Consider the following 19,517-nt stretch of genomic DNA (forward strand, 5'->3'; position numbering starts at 1 on the left):
CCTCCCAAGTAGCTGGGACTACAGACACCCACCACCATGCCTGGCTAATTTTTTTTTCTATTTTTAGTAGAGACAGGATTTCACCATGTTAGCCAGGATGGTCTCGATCTCCTGTCCCCGTGATCCACCAGCTTCAGCCTCCCAAAGTGCTGGGATTACAGGCATGAGTCACTGTGCCCGGCCGCTTGCTTCCTATTTTCTATGAACTCTTGGCACTACTGTTGGACCTTTCTAGGTTCCTCTCATGCTCCTGGAACCTCCTTTCCACTGTAAAACATTCGCTCACCCTTTCTTCTGTAATTGCATCCTTATCTTAGCTAAGCAAAACTATTTTCTGAATCAACTATCTCCCTGATGGTTCTTCAAATAGGGACTGCTGTAGGAGACGAAAGGTTTCCATGTTCCCCTGGCTCTTCACATACGCAGTGACTCCTCTCCTGTTACTCCAAATCCTTCCTCCTTACAAGCCGATATTCTACATTCTATTTCTCAGTTTCTGTCATCAATAGATCTCTAGGCCCCTCTCCCACATTCAGCCAACCTATCCAATACCTGAGATCACACCAAGGTGTGGTGTGGCCACGTTCCAGTCAACAGAGTTCTGTGCTTTCTACTCCAAGACTTGCACTTGTCCGTATCCCTAACTGTGCTGCTCCATACTAGAAGTCTTACATTGTAATGCTCCACTCTTGGCCCATGGCTTCGTCTTTTAGTTCCTTTTCTCTTCTTGTTTCTATTTAGGGACTCATCAAGACATCTACACTCTTTCTCTCTTTCTTTCTTTTCCTTCCTTCCTTTCCTTCCTTCCTTCCTTCCTTTCCTTCCTTCCTTCCTTTCCTTCCTTCCTTCTTTCTTCTTTCTTTCTGTCCTTCCTTCCTTCCTCCTTTCTTCCTTCCTTTCTTCCTCCCTTCCTTCCTTCCTTCCTTCTTTCTTTTGCATGTATCTCATCTAAGACATCCAGACTCGAACTTTTCACATCTTCTCCCAATGTATCAGTTGCTCTCTTTGCTTCCTGCTTCCTTTCGTAGCTAGCCCAAGTCCCACAGTGTAGCTCATGGACTTCTTTCTTCACCTCTTTCAGCTTTCTCACTTCCTCATTCCTCTGGGACAAAAAACTTGTCTATTGGTCATCAAAATTATTTGACCCAACATATTTCATGGTAGTGGTAACATCAATACCAGCTTACAACTTTATTTTTAGTGACAGGATCTCACTTTTTTGCCCACTACTGCAGCTTCCAGGAGAAAAAGATATTCACCTTTGCCCTGAAATATTCTGTAGCCTAATCCATGTGAGGAAAAGACAAAAATCTGCCAAGATATAAAATGTGTACTATATATGCAGTCATCTGAGCACTAGGCTGTGACCTCAAATGCCAATCCCTATGGCCAAATTACTGAGAGACATAAGCCTGAAAACTAAGCCAGACACTCAAAAGAAACAAGCCTCCCTTTTCAGAGACATTTTCTAAAACCATAAAAATAAAAGGCAAAAATTAGGACATAATCAGGTAACAGCAACCTCCTTCCCCAAGATAATTTCTGTTGTACAAAACCCAAAGATTAAAAACTATGATATTGGATTTAAAAATAAACCTGAGTCTTTCAATAAAAAGAAGAATGGGACAAAGTTAACCCAAACCACTCATCATTTTTCTTGAAAATACAATAGTTCCCTTTTATCTGAGAGGGATCCATTCTGAGACCCCCGAGTGGATATGCTGAAACAAGGGATAATACCAAACCTGATATATACTATGTTTTGTTCTATACATACCACTCATGGTGAAGTTTAATTTATAAACCAGGCACAATAAAAGATTAATACCAGAACAACTGTAACATACACTAATAGAAGCTATATGAACATAATCTGTTTTTCTCTCAAAATATCTTATTGTACTGTACCACTGGTAACTAAAACTGCGGATAAGGGGGGACTATTGTACAACAGTCTCACCATTTCCCGCTATTTCCGAATTATTTTTAGCTTGTCTTCTCCTCCCTTGTTTCCTTCTTTCTGTTCAAGACTGCTGATTCTTCTCCAGGAGGCTCTTCTAGCTCCAATCACATTCTTATATGTAAAAGATAGGAGGTTTCTTTCTTCAGCTGTCAGCTCCACATCCATCCCGGCTACTTTCTTCATTGACTCCACCATTTCTATAAGAGAAAAGCAAAATCTGTACACCTGCAGAATTAGCACCACATGGAAGCTGCCGAAGGGTTTTCTGCCTGTGTCCCCTGGAGGGGTGACATCACTTCTCCCCTGGACAGGAGGCCATTAAGCAACACTTGGAGCAGTCAAGGACTGCCACACTAGAATGTGGGGACCAGTGACTTCAGGGAGTGCTGGGCAGCAAACCCCAAGGTCCTCAGGGTGCCCCAGGGCCTTCCTAGAAACCGTACTGCTGTCACTGCCCTGGCACCATGGGCCTGTGATGAGAGTGCAGCCTGAGCAATCTACAAACTGGCTTCAGGGTCTCTCTTCCATTGTCCTGGTGAAGAGCGCAGCCCTGATCCGTGCAGGCCTCCTGACCCACACCCTCGTGTTCTCTCCCAAACACACTTCCTTATCTGCTCAATATGGACAGGCTGAGAAGGCTATAACCTTCCCAAGTTTTTAAGTTCTGCTCCCCTTTTGATTATAAGTTCTGTCTCTAAATCATTCCTCTTTTCTTTCATTTTCCTAGAAACATTCAAGAGAATGAAGCTGCTCCTTCAATACTTTGCTTAGATATTTCTTCTGCCAAATTTCAGGTTCATCGCTCGCAAGCTCTGCCTTCCAGAAAACACTAGGAGCACAATGCAGTCAAGTTCTTTGTCACTTTATGGCAAGCATCACCTTCCCTCCAGTTTCCAATAACATGTTCTTCATTGCCATCTGAGACGTCATCTGGATGATTTTTCCCATCCATATTTTTATTTTTTTAAGAGACTGAGTCTCCCTATGTTGGCCAGGTTGGTCGTGAAGTCTCATCCTCAAGCGATCCTCCCGTCTTGGCCTCCCAAAGTGCTAAGATTCCAGGCATGAGACACCAGGCCTGACCCCCTCCATATGCTGCTGATATTCTGTCCAGCTCTCCTCTTCTGAGCCCTCACTAGAGTCACCCTTAACCAAGAGTCACAGGGAGGGCCGGGCGCGGTGGCTCAAGCCTGTAATCCCAGCACTTTGGGAGGCCGAGACGGGCGGATCACGAGGTCAGGAGATCGAGACCATCCTGGCTAACCCGGTGAAACCCCGTCTCTACTAAAAAAAATACAAAAAACTAGCCGGGCGAGGTGGCGGGCGCCTGTAGTCCCAGCTACTTAGGAGGCTGAGGCAGGAGAATGGCGTGAACCCGGGAGGCGGAGCTTGCAGTGAGCCGAGATCCGGCCACTGCACTGCAGCCTGGGCGACAGAGCGAGACTCCGTCTCAAAAAAAAAAAAAAAAAAAAAAAAAAAAAGAGTCACAGGGAGAAGACGGCCACCCACATGCCAAGAGACAGGCCTGGAACAGAGCCTTCCTGCACCGCCTCAGAAGGACCCACCCTGCTGACACCTTGATGGTGGACTCATGGCCTCCAGGATTGTGAGACAGTAACATTCTGTTGTTGAGGGTGCCCAGTCTCTGGTCCTGTAAAACAGCCCTAGAAAACTAACACAGCCTGTTAGCCCACAGATGGTGGAGAGATGGAATGAAATAATAATAGAAATATATCTGAAATAATAATAGAAATAAAGCACACAATAAATGTAATGGGTTTGAATCATCTCCGCATCATCCCTTCCCCGTCTCCCGGGTCCATGGAAGAGTTGTCTTCAAGAAACCTGGTCTCTGGTGCCAAAAAGTTTGGGGAACGCTGGTGTAAATGTTTCTAAAAATAGATAAACGACATAAGGTTTACCTGCTACAAATAATGCAGATTTAAATGCTAATAAAAATGGGTGCAAATGAAACATTCTTTCTGTGGTCCAGGGAATCTTAACCATTCTATCAGAAAGACTCGCAGCTTCGAACTGCAGCTGCCTTCCCACATCCTGTCCACTGTAAAGCCCTGCAACACACACACATGCGCACACACACACACACAGGCACACACACATGCACACACACACACATGCACACACACACATATGCACACACACATGCACACACGCACACACATGCACACACACGCACACACACACATGCACACACACACATGCACACACATGCACACAGATACACATACATAAATACATTCACATGCACAAACCTGCGCACACACATGCACATACATACATATGCATGCATATATCTACACACACACACACACACACACACAGACACACACACACGCTGTGCTTCATGCCCTCACCAGGGTGTCCTGGGAGAGAATGCATGTTTTTAGGAGAAATGAAGACAACTCAGGCCCCTCATTCTCCTGGTGTTTGCACAGGTGCCTTCTCTGCAGACCATGCTTCAGTGCCTTTCTTGGTTCTCCCTTTTACTGAAAGAGAGAAGCAGAGACCCCTACCCCTGTCACCCACCACCTCCACCCCTAGGCTGTCCCAGGCCCAGGTTCCAGAAGTCTCCCAGGATCCAGGAACTAAGGGCAACCACTGGGTTCCAGAGCCGCTAGTCCATGGGTCAAGCGCCTCTCTGCGAACTGACAAACCTTGGCTCTCATGCCCCACAGCAAGCCAGCCACACTGCTGTCCCCCCACCAGCGTTATTACTGCCTCCTGATGTTAGCCCTGACAACCTTACTTGCTAATAATCTTGCCCCTCACACGCTGGTCCAGGCAAGCCCAAAGGCCAGCACCCTCCACCCACCCTTCCTGGGGGCCACTCTACTTTCTGCTTGCCCAGATGTCTTCACCTGGATTTACCAAGATAGAACAAATAACAGGAATGAGCCTCTGGCCTCTGCCAGGAAGATTTGCCAAAATGCTCTCCATTTAGAAGGAGGAGCAGTGATGGGGCCTACGAATGACACCAGGATGGTCACCCAAGCAACAAGAAGGGCAAGGAGCCCAGTTTCCTGCCCTTACCCTGTGAGGATGTGGCCAGGGCACCACAAGGCCCTGGAGAGGGGTGAGTAGGAGAGCAGATCCAACCTCTTCTTGAGGAAGCAGCCACCACCCCAGGAAGCAGCAGATGGGGGCACACAGGCAGAGCCCCCGGTGCTGTAGAGCAGGGCCAGCAGATCTGTACTCAGCCTCAGCCCCGGGGAGCTATAAGACAGGCTGAGACCCTGATAGGTTTGGATCTGTGTCCCCACCCAAAACTCATCCCTCCTGTGTCAAGGGAGGAACCTGGTGGGAGGGGATTGGATCTGGGGACAGTTTTCCCCGTGCTGCTCCCCTGAGAGTGAGGGAGTCCTCAGGAGAGATGATGGTTTCAAAGTGTGGCACTTCCTCATTCTCCACTCACTCCCTCCTGCCGCCTTGTGAAGAAGGTGCCTGCTTCCCGTTCGCCTTCTGCCATAATTGTAAGTTCCCTGAACTGTGAGTCAATTAAACCTCTTTCCTTTAGAAACTACTCAGTCTCAAGTATTTCTTTTTTTTTTTTTTTTTAACAGAGTTTCAATCTTGTCACCGAGGCTGGAGTGCAATGGCACCATCTAGGCTCACTGCAACCTCTGCCTCCCAGGTTCAAGGGATTCTCCTGCCTCAGCCTCCCGAAGTAGGTGGGATTACAGGTGCCCGCCACCACGCCCAGCTAACTTTTTTTGTATTTTTAGTTAGACAGGGTTTCACCATGTTGGCCAGGCTGGTCTTGAACTCCTACCTCAGGTGATCCACCCGCCTCGGCCTCCCAAACTACTGAGATTACAGGTGTGAACCACCACGCTCAGCCTCAAGTATTTCTTTACAGCAGTGTGAAAACAAACTAAAATCCCTTCCCTGAGGTGCCTTCTGCTTAGGCAACCAGCTGCCCCATGCTCCTCCTCTGCCCCCTGGTCTTTCTGTTCCCCTGATGAGGGCCAAGTGATAAACAGGGCCAGCCCCAGCCCCATCCTACTGCAGCCCATGTGGCCGCTGGAGAGGCCGTGCTCCTTTCCTCACCCCGAGGGGCCCTGATATGCTCTTTGGATCCTGGAGGAAACTGACCCCTTATTCTCACACTGGTGCAACTTCTTCCAAGACCTCAAACCTGGACAACGCGAGCCGGTCTTTTTAAATGTCTCCACTTGCTAGGGCTGTCACTGGGACAGCACTAGAGGGTGGTGCCAATGGATGAATGGATGGATGGATGGACGGACAGTAGTCCAGGGATGATGTCCCTGTCTGTACTGAACTGGGCCCTTCCTCCAATGAGCAGCCTTCCTGAGCGAGTTTATACAATTGCCCCTTGGTATCCATGGAGGATTAGTTCTAGGGTCCGGGGGATGCCAAAATCCATGGATGCTCAAGTCCCTGATATAACATGGCCTAGTATTTACATAAAAGCTATGCACATCCTCCAATAGACATTAGACCATTACTAGGTTATTTATGATACGTAATACAATGCAGATGCTACATAAATGGTTGTGATACTGTATTCTTTAGGGAATGATGACAAGAATAAAGTCTGCACATGTTCAGTAGAGACATAACCATCCAATTTATTTTCTGAATATTTTCCATCTGCTGTTGCTGAACCCACAGATGCAGAGCTCCCAGATATGAGGGCCGAGTGTGCTTTGAGAGTAGGGTGGGTGAGGTTGCTAATGAGTACAGGGGAGCAGGTGTCGATCAGAGGTCCCTGCATTGAGGCATGTGGACGCCCTATCTCCGGACTTGAGACTCTGTTTGAATGGCACAGGCAGACTCAGCCCCGGTCAAAGTTCACCCCTTAAAGCTTCATTTTATCCCAAACTCTTTCTGGAGCCTGGAATTTGGAATCCCCTAGGCCCTGGCAGGAAGGACAGATGAACCAGATTTTAGATAACATGTCTGGAATAGAGTGAGGCCCTACTGTGTGCCTGGCACTTTCCCCACAGGATCCTTTAGCTAGAACATTCAAGGGTCATGGAGAGAAATACCCAGTTAAAATATCAGAAATTTAAAAAAGATACCATTAGAGACACAAAAAAGACCGTTAGGTAATAGTATTAGCATTTGTATTCTGAGATTCAACAGTAGTGGTCACTTCCCCCCACCCTTATGTGTATCACAGACAACCCTGGGCGAGGAGAGCTGAGGTTAGGGAACACCCGTGGATGCTCTGATACTGGTCCTGGGCCTCCGGGGTGACAGTGATGAGGAACTGGGTGCACACATGAGTGGGGCAGCCAGGCCTGGCCAGAGAAGGCACACACACGTGCACAGATGTGTTTACCCATGTACAGGTGTGCACACATGCACACAAACACATTGCAGGCAGGCATGTGGCCACCTCAGGCAGCGGAGGACCCCATCTCTGGGCCCTGCTGACCCGGGCAAGGCCCCACTGTGATGCGTGCCATGACCTCAGAATGTCACTGGTGCTTAGCACCAATCCGCTCTCCGGCCTGCCTCTGTGTTCTACGGCAGTTACCCACGCAAAGTGGTATCAGCTACACACGCACAGTGGTATCTGGGAACAGTTTTGTGGACTCGAAGGTTTTCTACTTGAGAGGCATAACGCAGGCCAACTGATTCATCAGAATCAGGTGAGTGTGGCCTGCTCTCTTCCCTCCAGGCTGACTTGGGGACAGTGGTTATGCTGTGGGTGGTGTTGGCCTCTGGGCAGCTACCGAGGAGGGTCATCCCTGAGCACTCACCGGTCGCCCGTTATACACTGCCCGTGTAGACGATTGGCTCTTTCGTCCTCATGGTGGGTTCATAGAGTGAGTGCTGTTCCCTAGTGTACCCATTCGACAGGTGAGACGTCTGGGGTCAGAGAGGCGGTAACTGGCCTGGGAATCCAGACAGGACCCTGGGTTTTGCTCTCAGCCCTGCCGTGTGCTGTGCTGGAATTCAGGCCTGAACCCTGTGACCTCCCTGCCCTAGATCCCAAGTCTTCCCAGGTTTTCCATCGTGATGGGGCAGAGCCTGGCCCTGGCAGAGCAACTGGGAAAGATCCAGTGTGGGTGGGGGGGATAGAAGGGTACTCAGAACACCTCTGTGCCCTAAACTGGGTCCTGATGGTGGCTGTGGGCCTCACTGAACACATATGGTCCCTTATCCTGGGGAACCTTCTGCCTTTGGGTAGTTGTGGAAAATGAAGGAGCCCTGGAGGGCTGGCTGGGGGGGAGACCATCTTCCCTTCTGTTCAAAGAGGTCCAGGCACTGGGGTTCTCTCCATGTATTTCTTGCTCTGTCTGGTCCTCTCGAGGCCTCACCCTCCTTTTGCCCCAAGTGTTCCCAGGAAGGACAGTCCATCCAAGTGTTCTCCGGGACCAAGGACCCACTGTCCTTCCTCAGTGACCCAGGAAAATGAAGCCCCCTCCTGTAGGGACAGCTCAGAATGGTGGAGTCCAGTCCCTCCCCGAGTGAAGGTTTCCCCTAGCACAATAGATCATTTTCATCCCCCAAACCGAACACCCTCCTGCTCAACTGGCATTATTCCTAAAGTGGCTTCTCTGTTCAGACTGAAGGGCCACGGGAGCCAAAGTGATGAGTGGAGTAGAACAGAGCAGTCAGGAGAGATCTTGTTCCCTGTAGAAAACTGGACATCTCTGTGGTCCCTGAGCATCCCAGGAGGCCGATTGTACAGCGACCTCTGGTCGCTGACCTCAGTCTCCCTCCACATCCCTGGAATAGCCCATCATGAGCCCTTCACCCTTGGCAGGTGGACACGTTTCAACTTGCTGGGGCAGGTGTGTCCCCATTTCATGGCAACTGGGGACGACGGGATTCTCTGTCCAGGTCCCACTGTCCTCAAGTCCTTGGGATGATGCCCACCCCTGCTTGGGACTGGAGACTCCAGAGACTCATGCAGGTGTGGGACACTAGGTCTGGCACCTTTTTACCCGGGGGGTGGTGGTGGAATGGGGGTTACACAGCCAGCCAGCATCTGGGAGCCTGGCGGGAACGGTTCAGGTGTTCTCTGAAGCTCTCAAGTACAATGTAACTTTTAGATGATTTTGTCTCACAGGATGGTAATCGTAGAGGATGCAGATAGTTTGTGGGCACAGGAGCGAGAGAATATCATCATGAACTATGAGAAGGTACAGGTTGGTCTGCTCCTTGGAGGGAGGCCTCTTCCAGTGCGCCCTGGTCAAAGGGTCCTGGGCTCCCTAGGAGCACAGGGTGGGCACGGGTGGCCACTACCCCCAGGCCCTTGCACCCTTTACCTTGGACCCCTCACCAAGCCTCCCTCTGGGTTACAGGGACACCGAGTTGGGCTGCTAGAGGACATGGGGCCTGAGCCTGTTGGAATCTACAACAACATTGATCGCTTTGGGATTGTGCAGTGAGTCCTCTGTGCTCCCCTCACCCCTGAAGCACCTGTCTCAGCTCAGGGATGGGTTTGCTTTCAGAAAGGCCTTTCTGAGGCAGGACCGTCTCGCCGGGTTAGGCCAACCTCCTTTCCAGGGTCAGAACTCCTCCCTGGCTCCCCTGCAGGTCCAGCTCGAGGTTGCTGTTAGGCCAGAGGTGCAGGGCCCATCTAGGGAGTGGATGGAAATGGAGACTGGGCTAGGTCAGGCCCCTGGACTCTCAGCAGTTCTGTCCCCAAGTCAGCACAAGAGGAGCAGGGCAGCCTGAGGGTCTGGCCATGTCTACTTGGAAACAACCGCAGTGAAATCCAAGTGTTGTGGCTATAAGGTGAGGGGACGCCTGGCCCAGCCTCAGGGCTATTGTCCAGCGGGTCTCTGAGGGTCCATCTGCCCCTGTCGTCCCTCATTTCCCTAGAGCTACAGCCCTCACTGTCCCTATGGGAAAGGGGAAAGGCGTGGGAACAATGGGAGCGGTGGCCCAAGGAGAATGGGGGAGAAGACGGGCAGGGCCCCTTTCTGGGCATCTCACCGTGAGGCCAGGGAGGCAGCAGGGGTTGTGGCTAAAGACCCTGGGTCTGGTGCTGGGAAAGGAGCTGGGGCCATGTAAAAGGAGCCCAGCCAGGAGTCCATCCCTTAGGGTTCATAGGATGGAGAGACAGAGGATCCCGGGGGAGGTAGGGTGGGAGGGAGCTGATGAGCGGCGCCACTTCTGAAACGCAGGGTGTGTGGGTCAGGTGCAGGGAGAGGCAGGTGCTGGGAGTCAGAACCTGCAAGGGCCTTGGGGCTGTTAAGTGGGTTGGGCCCCTGGTGCACCAGGAGTACACTGGGCAGGTCTCAGGGCAGGCTCCCTTGACACCGGTGGAGTGATGTGGTCACTCCCTGAGGGACTCCTGTCAGGGCCCTGTCGCCCACCCTGGGCGGCCCCCATCCCATCTCAGGCCTGACCTTTCTCAGCTCCAGCAGAAAGCACCACCTCCAGTCCAGGACGGGCAGCCCCATTGTGCAACCTGACCGCCCCCCACGCCAGGGGCCCCAGTAACCCTGGCCAGGCTGGCCCCACACTCCTTCTTCTCCCAGGTCCTGCCCCTCCTGGGAGTCAGCCCCACAGGAAGGCCCTTGTCCTCCCTTCCCTGTGTCTTTTCCTGGACTGAGCCCTGAGCTAGATAGGGACAGAGCCTGTCCATTCTGGGGGTTGGCTCCCAGTCTGGGGCACCTCCAGGCCCTGTGCAGGTCCTCAGTTCTGCCTGGGTTGCCTTACAGTGAGACAGAGCTGCCTCCTGCCACTGCTCGGGAGGTGAAGGTAAGAGCCTGATGCATGGGGAGGGGACTGAACCAGGGATGTGGGGACTGGGCAGGTGGTCGGTGAGGCAGAGGTGGCAGCTGGCCTGGGCGGTGGCGGGTGAGGGCAACATGCTATCACTGGGAGGGGCAGCACTCCCTGCTGGACCCCAGGTTGCTGTAACTTTGGCAGCTTGATAAGATTCCAAAATGAGAACCATCGTTGTGGCTTGGGGATGGCTGCCCGCCTGTGTCAGGACCCCACCTAGAGGCTGGGACCTCACCTCAGACTGTTGTGTCTGTGGCCTGAGGATGGCACGTTCCGGGGTCCCAAAGCCAGCCCACTGGTGCTCATTTGCTCAAAGGCTCTCAGCCCTTAGGGTCTGCCCTTCCCTGGCTCCCTCCAGCTGGGTCCACCAGGGCTCCAGAGACCAAGACCCAGCATCCACAAGTGGTTCTGGGAAGCCTGGCAGTTCCCCTAATGCCAACATTCCTCATTTGACAGCAAATGCGGCGGGAGATAACACGAAAGAGCAAGTGGATGGAAATGCTGGGACAATGGGAGACATATAAGAACAGTAAAAAGGTAATGTGTGGAGGGAGAGGCCCCCGGAACCACTTTCTGCAGAGACAGGGGACAGGCACCCATGGCTGTGGCCTGGCACCGTCAGCCTCTCAGAGGGCGGGTGGCACACTGTCCTCACCCAGAGGACTGCGGGCCTGGTTGGTGGTTTGCCTGCCTATTTGTGCAAGCGTCACCTTGCTGAGAGGGAATCTGAATCTAGGGCTGGGATCACCTGGAGCTCAAAGCTAGGGATGCCCTGGTGACCCAAAGGAAGGAAAAGGTTCAGATCAGAGTCCCAACTCTGAGCGTCCATCCCCTCTTTCAATCCTGGGAAGGGAGACTGTGTCCCAGCTTAATGTCACCTCTAACGAGGGATCACGGGACCAAAACCAACCATTTCCCAAATCCTCGGGCTCTGGTCCTCACTGGGGTCACCCCGTGGCCTGTGACACCAGGTTGTTTTCTGCCCACAGCTGATAGATCAAGTATATAAGGGCATTCCCATGAACATCCGGGGCCAAGTGTGGTCAGTCCTGCTGAACATACAGGAAATCAAGTCGAAAAACCCCAGAACATACAAGGTACACTCAGCCAGAACACAACAAACAGGATAGGCCGTGTCAGGGGCCCAGGTCTCCAGCTGGAGGGAGCATCAAGCCCAGGCTGGGGGGTGAGTGGGATGGTCAGATGCACATCCTGGGCACGGACGGTGACATAGTCACCACAGACAAACTCGGCTCCAGTGACCCTCCCCGGCTTCAGTAACAAGCCAAAAAGCAGCTTTGTGCAGAAGGAAACCTTCCTGCTTTCCTTCCTTCCCGGAGTGCTGACTGTGGGCCGACTGCCATTTGGGGCCGAGAGTCTTCCATCTGTTCTGAGGCTGCTTCCTCCTCTTGGCCCTGCCCTACAGGTCATGAAGGAGAAGGGCAAGAGGTCATCTGAACACATCCACCAGATCGATGTGGACGTGAGCAGGACATTAAGGACTCACATCTTCTTCAGGGATCGATACGGAACCAAGTAAGCCTATGGGAGGCACAGGGTCTCAGTGGAGATGGAGTGAATGAAAGGGATGGGGGCTTCCCCGGAGAAGAGGCCAGGGTCACCCAGGAGGGATGACAGAGCTGCCAAGACCTCCCCTGACCCAGGGAGCAGCCGGCACCATGAACTGAGCACCTGGTTCCAAGCCCTGGGCCAGACTGGAACATGTGGGGCCAGAACCCAAGAGGATCCTGAGGAGACAGAAGGCAGCAAACAAAATCATGCACAATGGTGAAAGGTGCTCTCCCTGACCCACGGGGACCCATGGTAGGACTCACGGGAGGGTGGCAGGATGGAGGGCCCATGAGCCTCTCCAGGCAACACTGACAGCACCAAATGCTGGGGCAATTAGGGGTCCTGAAAACTGTCATCCTGCTCTGCTGGGAACATGACATGGCACAGCCACTTTGGCAGCCAGTTGGGCAGTGACTCACAAAGCTCAATGGAGTTGAACCACATGTCCCCAAAGTATCACAAATATTGAATGCACTGATTTGAAAACTGATGTCCACATGAAACCTGCATGCCACGTCCACTGCTTGATTCATCGTCACTCACACAAGGAGCCTTCGGGGACAGTCTTCAACATGGGAACGGGGAGAGCAAGGCTGGTCCTCCCTTCAAACGGAAGACCCAGTGAGAAAAGGGAATGAGCCAGTGATGCCCACACGAATGTGGGTGAATCCTAGATGCATTTTGCTGAGGGAAAGAAACCAGACCCAATAAGCTACCATGTAGGATTCCCATTCCTGGGCCATTCTGGAAAAGGCCAAACCATAGGGACTGACAAGCAGTCAGGGTGGCCAGGGGCTGACAGATCGGGGAGAGGCCGGGTGCATAGGGGCCACCCTGGAGACTTGGAAGATGAAAGATTTGCTTCAGGAGGGGCTGGAGCAGTTGCCAGGAGACTCTGCCCATTGGTTTAGAACCGTGGAGGAACTGTACACCCAAAGGCTGAACTGGCGTGTGTGCAAACTGAAAATAAATAAAGAAAATCATTCAGAGTGGAAAGGATCAGGCAAGTCACGGTACAACTGGGCTATCTGCATGTCACAGATGTGGATTTTACTGAAACATTTCCTCAAAGTCAAAGGCCCTGAAGAGCTCACTGCTTCTCTGGTGAATCATCTGAACCTAAAGTGGGATTTGTTGTTAGGCTTTGTAGACAAAGTGAAACTAACGGCATCTGCACAAAACAAACAAAAGCCTCATTTCTCTGTTTCCTAGGCAGCGGGAACTACTCTACATCCTCCTGGCATATTCGGAGTATAACCCGGTAAGTATTCCCGGCAGTGATGTTCCCGGGCAGTATTTCCCTGTTCACAGGAGTGGGTGTCTGGTGGGTGCCTTCGCTTCTTTTAAAGGTAGTATTTGTGACCCACCAGGATATAGGATGTAGGACTCCAGCTCACTGCTGGCATAAACCTCCAAGCAAGGGGGTGGTCTCAAGGGGTCAAGCTGAGACACAAAGGAGTCGGGTCCTGGACTCCTGGTGTCACCTGGGTTTGACCACCACTTCTCAGAACAAGAAATGACGCCCTCCTCCTGGGGCTGCCCCAAAGCCCAGGAGCTTGGCAGGGTCGCATGCGGGATGGTGCCATCAGGAGACAGTTTCGACAAGGTGCTGAAGTGCCTGATGGACTTGGCTCTTGTCATGAAATGAATTTGCATCCTGAGGAAGCCTCTTCTTCAGAGGAAGCTTCCCCAGTCACCTCTCCCCTCTCCAATGACATGAGTCCTCCCAGGTGACCTCAGTCCTCCCAGGTGATGTCCTTTCACAGTGACTCTGGCTTTTGCAGGAGGTGGGCTACTGCAGGGACCTGAGCCCCATCACGGCCTTGTTCCTCCTGTATCTGCCTGAGGAGGATGCATTCTAGGCACTGGTGCAGCTGCTGGCCAGGGAAAGGCACTCCCTGCAGGGTAGGTGAACAGGTGCCCAAGGGACCTCATGCAGTCAGACCCAGGGACGACCACCCTGGCCAGATGATCTCAGCTTTCAGCCAAGGCACCTTCCTTGGCCAGCTCCTTGGGAATCTTTAGGATGTCTCTGCTGAGGGTCCCACAGGAGTCCGCGGCTGACCCCAAAGCCCAAGTCAGACACCTTTCATCCCTGTCAGCGGAGGGCATCTCATCCTCCCCGTGGCCACCCTCTGTGTCCTGCTGCCACGCCCTCCGGATCTGATTGTGTAGCTGACTCTCCAATCCCTGAGAGTCCTGCTGCCCTTGGTGCCCATGAATGGGCCGACCAAGCCCAGGTGGCAGCATCACCCCAACCCGTGTACCCTGGCCTGACCTCACTTCCAGGAGACGAACAAGAGCCCAGCACCCACCCTGCTCTGGCTGCCATGTGGTGCCCTCATGTCATGTTTGCCTTTTTTGCACCCTGGTCCAGGAGGCATCCAGGGGAACCTCCAGCCAGGCTCCAGGGGATGTTCCTGCCCCACGTCCCCAGGGCAAAGGCTGCATGGTGGGTCACTAGATGGGAGGGTGAAAGGCTTTCAGGTTTCGGGTCCTCTCCAGCTGCCCAGCTCTTCCTGCTGATGGCTCCACATCTTGGGGAAAGGCTCTGATTTCATGATGGGCTGGGGGCTTCTCAGGATTCCACAGCCCAAATGGCAGGACAGTCCAGGACCTCCAAGACCATCAGGAGCATGTGGTACCCACGTCACAACACAAGACCAGGTGGCATCTGATGAGTTTATGGCATCTGGTGAGCAAGCTTGGGCTCTTCCCCAGAGACTCTGCCTCCCGTGGTGCTGGAGGAACGGGGACTGGAGCCCCTGGTGGGGCTGGTGACTGGCTGAGTCCAGCGAGGGCCTGACCTGGGATGTTGGGTTCTCCATGGGCTGGGAGTTGGATTACTTTCCTGCCCTGGAGGAGACAGAGGCACAGGGATGGGGGCCCAGCTCCCACGGAGCAGGGCAAAGGGCAGTGTGTCCACTGGGAGTGTGGGAAGCGGATGGTGTTGTGGGGAGCCCTGGACACCGCCCAGTGTTCTGCACTAGGGGAAGGGTCTTCAGAGGCCCTGCAAGAGGGAAGTTTTTTAGGGCGGCCCAGGGGTCCCTGAGCACCTCTGTTCCTCCCATCAGGACAAGGAAGGTCTTTGCGCGCAGGATTCCTCATTAGGCTGGCTTCTCCAGATGTTGAATGACGGGGTAAGAAGGCACAGGGAGACCCTGGCTCAGAGACCCTCCATGCCCTGCAGTGCCCTGCTTCCCTTGCCAGGGGGTCTGGTGCCATCAGGAGACAGTTTGGACAAGGTGCCCACAGCCCACAGGAGGCTCCGCCCACAGGAGGGCCCTCACAGGACACCCAAACAAAACCCTCTGCCCAAGAGGGGTCATCCCAGGGCAATGACTGGGACTCAGGACCAGCCTTATAGGCAGACTGGGCCAAGACCTGACTTGGGAGGGATCAGGGAAGCCTCAAGCCCTGAGCAAGCCCCTCTCTCCAGGAGCCACACTCCCAGTCCAATGAGTGCGCCCCATGAGGGGCTGCAAGACCTTATCTGACCCAGCGCCCTGGAGGGCTCAGAAAACCCTCATGGGGAAGGTTACTGACTCTGGGGACTGAAGCCCCAGTGGGCTCAGCTGGAGCAACCAGCCCCAGCCTGGAAGGGCTACAGTCTCCCACACCTGCTATCCCCACAGATCTCTCTTGGGCTCATCCTGCGCCTGTGGGACGTGTATTTGCTGGAAGGAGAACAAGTGTTGATGCCGATAACAAGCATTGTCTTTAAAGTTCAGAGGAGTAAGTCTCCGTGTGCCCAGTGGGGCCTGGGGAGCCCTGGGGTCAGACGTTGACTTACCCGAGGGCAGCTTCCTCACACTGTCCTCATGATCCTCTGTTCTGGCCCAGAGGGAGGTCTGGCCAGGTGGGCTGGGCAGGGCACAGTAATACCGAGCCCGTCCCCCACATGACCCAGATAAATGTTGTGAGCACTTCCCTACCCACTTCCCCCGCCACAGTCTCCTGTGCACATCCGAACCCCTGGGGTGGCCACAAAAGATTCCCGCATCGCCTAGTGGGAGACTGAAGTGGCCACAGGGTATCAGCTGTGCCCCCTCCCAGGGAACTCTCCTGGTCTGATGTCCACCCTGTCCCTAGAGCGCCTCATGAAGACATCCAGGTCTGGCCTGTGGGCACGGTTTCGGAACCTGTTTTTTCACACCTGGGAGTTGGATGATGACTCTGTGCTCAAGCATCTTAGGGCCTCTATGAAGAAACTAACAAGGAAGCAAGGGGACCTGCCACCCCCAGGTGGGCTCCAGTGCCATGTCCCCTCCCATGTCACCCTCTGGGACAGTCAATAGTGGAGGAGTGCCCGAGATCCACAGCCCAACTACCTGGGCCTTCCTCTTCACCTTTTCTTCCTCCTCTTCCTCCTGGACTCTAAGAAAGTACAGGAGGCCCACCGGTCCTCATGGCAGGCGCTCAGTGCGTGTGTACTGGATGTGTTGTGCCCGCAGGAGGGCGATGTGGGCATGACCCTCCAACAAGCCCCCTCCCACATTCTGCAATGTCTCTGTCTCCCCATCACAGGACCCTCAAGGGCACTAAAGGAACCAGACCCATTTGTGGGAAACCCCGCCCCTCCCTGCAAGCACCCACAGCCTCAGAGAGCAGCAGACGCCCCTCACTGCTGCACGCTCCTCCAAGGTTTCCAGGACAACCAGCCTTGAGCCAGGGAGACAAGGGAATCGGGTGTCCCTGACCCCAGAGCATTCAGGGAGAGGGCACAGGCAGCACCCCAGGCGAGAGCCAGAGCCAAGAATTCAGCCAGATGTGGGAACGGTCAGTCCTGGCATGGACTGGGCAGCCCAGGAAGGCAGAGGGTGACCCACGTCCAGGTCCAATCACCCACTGTGGAGATGGGTCCCCATGTGAGGTGACAAGGGGCTGGGTGACATCCAAGTCCCCTCCCACCTGAGTTCTCACTGGGGGCTGTATCCCTGGCCCAACAGCCCTGGGACGAGGGTGTGTCATAGGAAGCCCTCAGCCAGTCCGAACTCTGGGGGCAGTCCTAGGAGCTACCTGTCATGCCCTGACAGCTTCCCCATGCCAGGCGGCACACACCTCTCCCTCTGGGATCAGCAGACTACAGGTGTGTCCTCAGTGTCAGACCACGGGGCCACACAGAGACCCTGAGGACTCCAGAGACCCAGGCAGGTGGGGCCTGGCCGGGAAAGGCCTACATGGGCTCAGTGGAGACGCTGATCACTTCTGTTTTCCTTTCAGCCAAACCTGAGAAAGGGTTCTCAGCACCTAGGCCTGTGCTGGCTTCAAGTGGCAGGACGACCCTCTGCAAGGGGAACAGGCAGACCCCTCCAGGCCCACCAGCCCGGTTCCAGCGGCCCATTTGGTTAGTTTCCCCACCATGGGCACCTCTTTCTTCCACATCTTGTACTGGTGGGGCTGTCCGGGAAGACACCCGGCCCCGGCTCAGGGAACACCTCAGGGTTCCTGGAGATTCCTGGAGTGGAACTCGATGCCCCGGCTCCCGACGGACCTGGATGTAGGGGGCCCTTGGTTCCCCCATTATGATTTCGAACAGAGCTGCTGGGTCCGTGTCCCTTCTGAATGTGTCCTGGACAGCCCTGGGACTGTGGTACAGGGCCAGCTCAAGAAGCCCTCGGGGACCCTGACACCAGGTCCTGCCCAGGCCCATCAGGACTGAGGAAGGCCAGGAGATATCCCACTAGAACAGGGCACCCCGTCTACAGACAAGAGACTTGCACCCAATTTCTACAATGGCACCGTATCCCAGGAAGACCAGCTGGCCACCTGCTGGCAGGCGGAACACCCTGCGGAGGGGGTGACATTGGCTTTCACTGCACTGAGCCACAATGTGGACATGGACTTCCAGCCCTGCACTGCACCCAGCACTGATTCCAACCAGGACAGCTCCTTAACAGCTAGGGACGAGCAGCAGTGCCCTCCCACCTCAGGGCCTTGCCTCTGCCACCTCTCCTTGGAAAATTTTCATTTTCCTCCAGGCTTCTAGAAGCATCTGGAGCAGGGCTCATGGCTGGATAAGTTCCCGAGGCTTAACAACCCAAGCAAACTTCACGTTCTCATTTTATTTTTTGTTAAACTTATGAAAATTTATTAAGAAATTGTGCAGCTCAAAAGATCTTCACAGTTGGAACACACCAGCCGCCAGATCACAAAGTCAACCATGTCCAGCCCCTCCCAGCACCCCCAGCCGTGTGACCAGCTTTCTGAATTCTGATGAGACCGTGTGCCTGCCTTTGTATTTTCAACTCATAGATGATTAACCCCCTTCATGTTTTAAAATAAATGTTTTCTGTTGAAATTATTTTAGATATAAAAGATTGAAAAGGCGCTACAGTGGCCTCCTACACCTTCCATCCAGCTGCCCCTAATAATGACGTTTTGCAGTTCCATGGCACATAACAAATTTAGACTGGGTGTGGTGGCTCACACCTGTAATCCCAGCAATTTGAGAGGTCGAGGCAGGACGTTCAGGTTCACTTGAGTCTAGAAGTCTGGGACCAGCCTGGGAAACCCCTGTCTCTAGAGAAAAGTCAAAGAAATTAGCCTGGCATGGTGGCGTGTGCCTATGGTCCCACTTAGGAGGCTGAGGCAGGATTGCTGGAGCCCATGAGTTCCAGAAAGCAGTGAGCCATGACTGCACCACTGCACTCCAGCCTGGGTGACCGAGTAAGACTTCCCCTCTTAAAAGAAATTAGCCATTTAAGGTGGGTACAATCCTATTAACTAAATAATAACGTGAACTATTATCTAAAGTTATTAAGGCTGGAATTATCCCATTTTTGCCCAACTTCTCATATCCGTCCCAAGATCCCACTTCAGACTCACCCTCTGCCTTCAGCTCATGTCACCTCAGCTTCCTCCAGATGGTTCAGCAAACACACACCTGGGCTGAATGGTAGAGCTGATTGCTCGTACACAAGGGTAGACCTGTGGGCAGGGATTTTCAAACTTATACAGCAAATGAGTTTTCCATGGTGTTCTGGAGATCACCCTTTGAGAAACACTTTGGCAGTGAATCCAGGCCCCAGTATCCATCAGCTGCTCTAGTGAATTTTGTGGAAGCTCAGTGAACACCTGCTCTGCAGGGTGCATGTGAAAGGGGTGAGGATGAGTAAGCTGCAGATAAAGAAGACAGGACACAGGGGGTCTGTCGAAGCTCTATCCTCTGCCTTCAGCACTGATGGATCAAATCCAACTCTTAGGGAATGGTGGCCACATGCTGGGCCAGCTCCAGGCTCTGAGG

The 19,517-nt window shown here is 53.4% G+C and overlaps 1 pseudogene; it reads left to right on the top strand.

The window, feature by feature from the left end:
- The first annotated feature begins 8,969 nt into the window (after nucleotides 1-8,969).
- On the top strand, nucleotides 8,970-18,438 carry LOC119623406 (TBC1 domain family member 3B-like; annotated as a pseudogene).
- The last annotated feature ends 1,079 nt before the right edge of the window (nucleotides 18,439-19,517 follow it).

Source organism: Chlorocebus sabaeus, chromosome 16 (assembly GCF_047675955.1).
Source record: "Chlorocebus sabaeus isolate Y175 chromosome 16, mChlSab1.0.hap1, whole genome shotgun sequence".
NCBI lineage: Eukaryota > Metazoa > Chordata > Mammalia > Primates > Cercopithecidae > Chlorocebus > Chlorocebus sabaeus.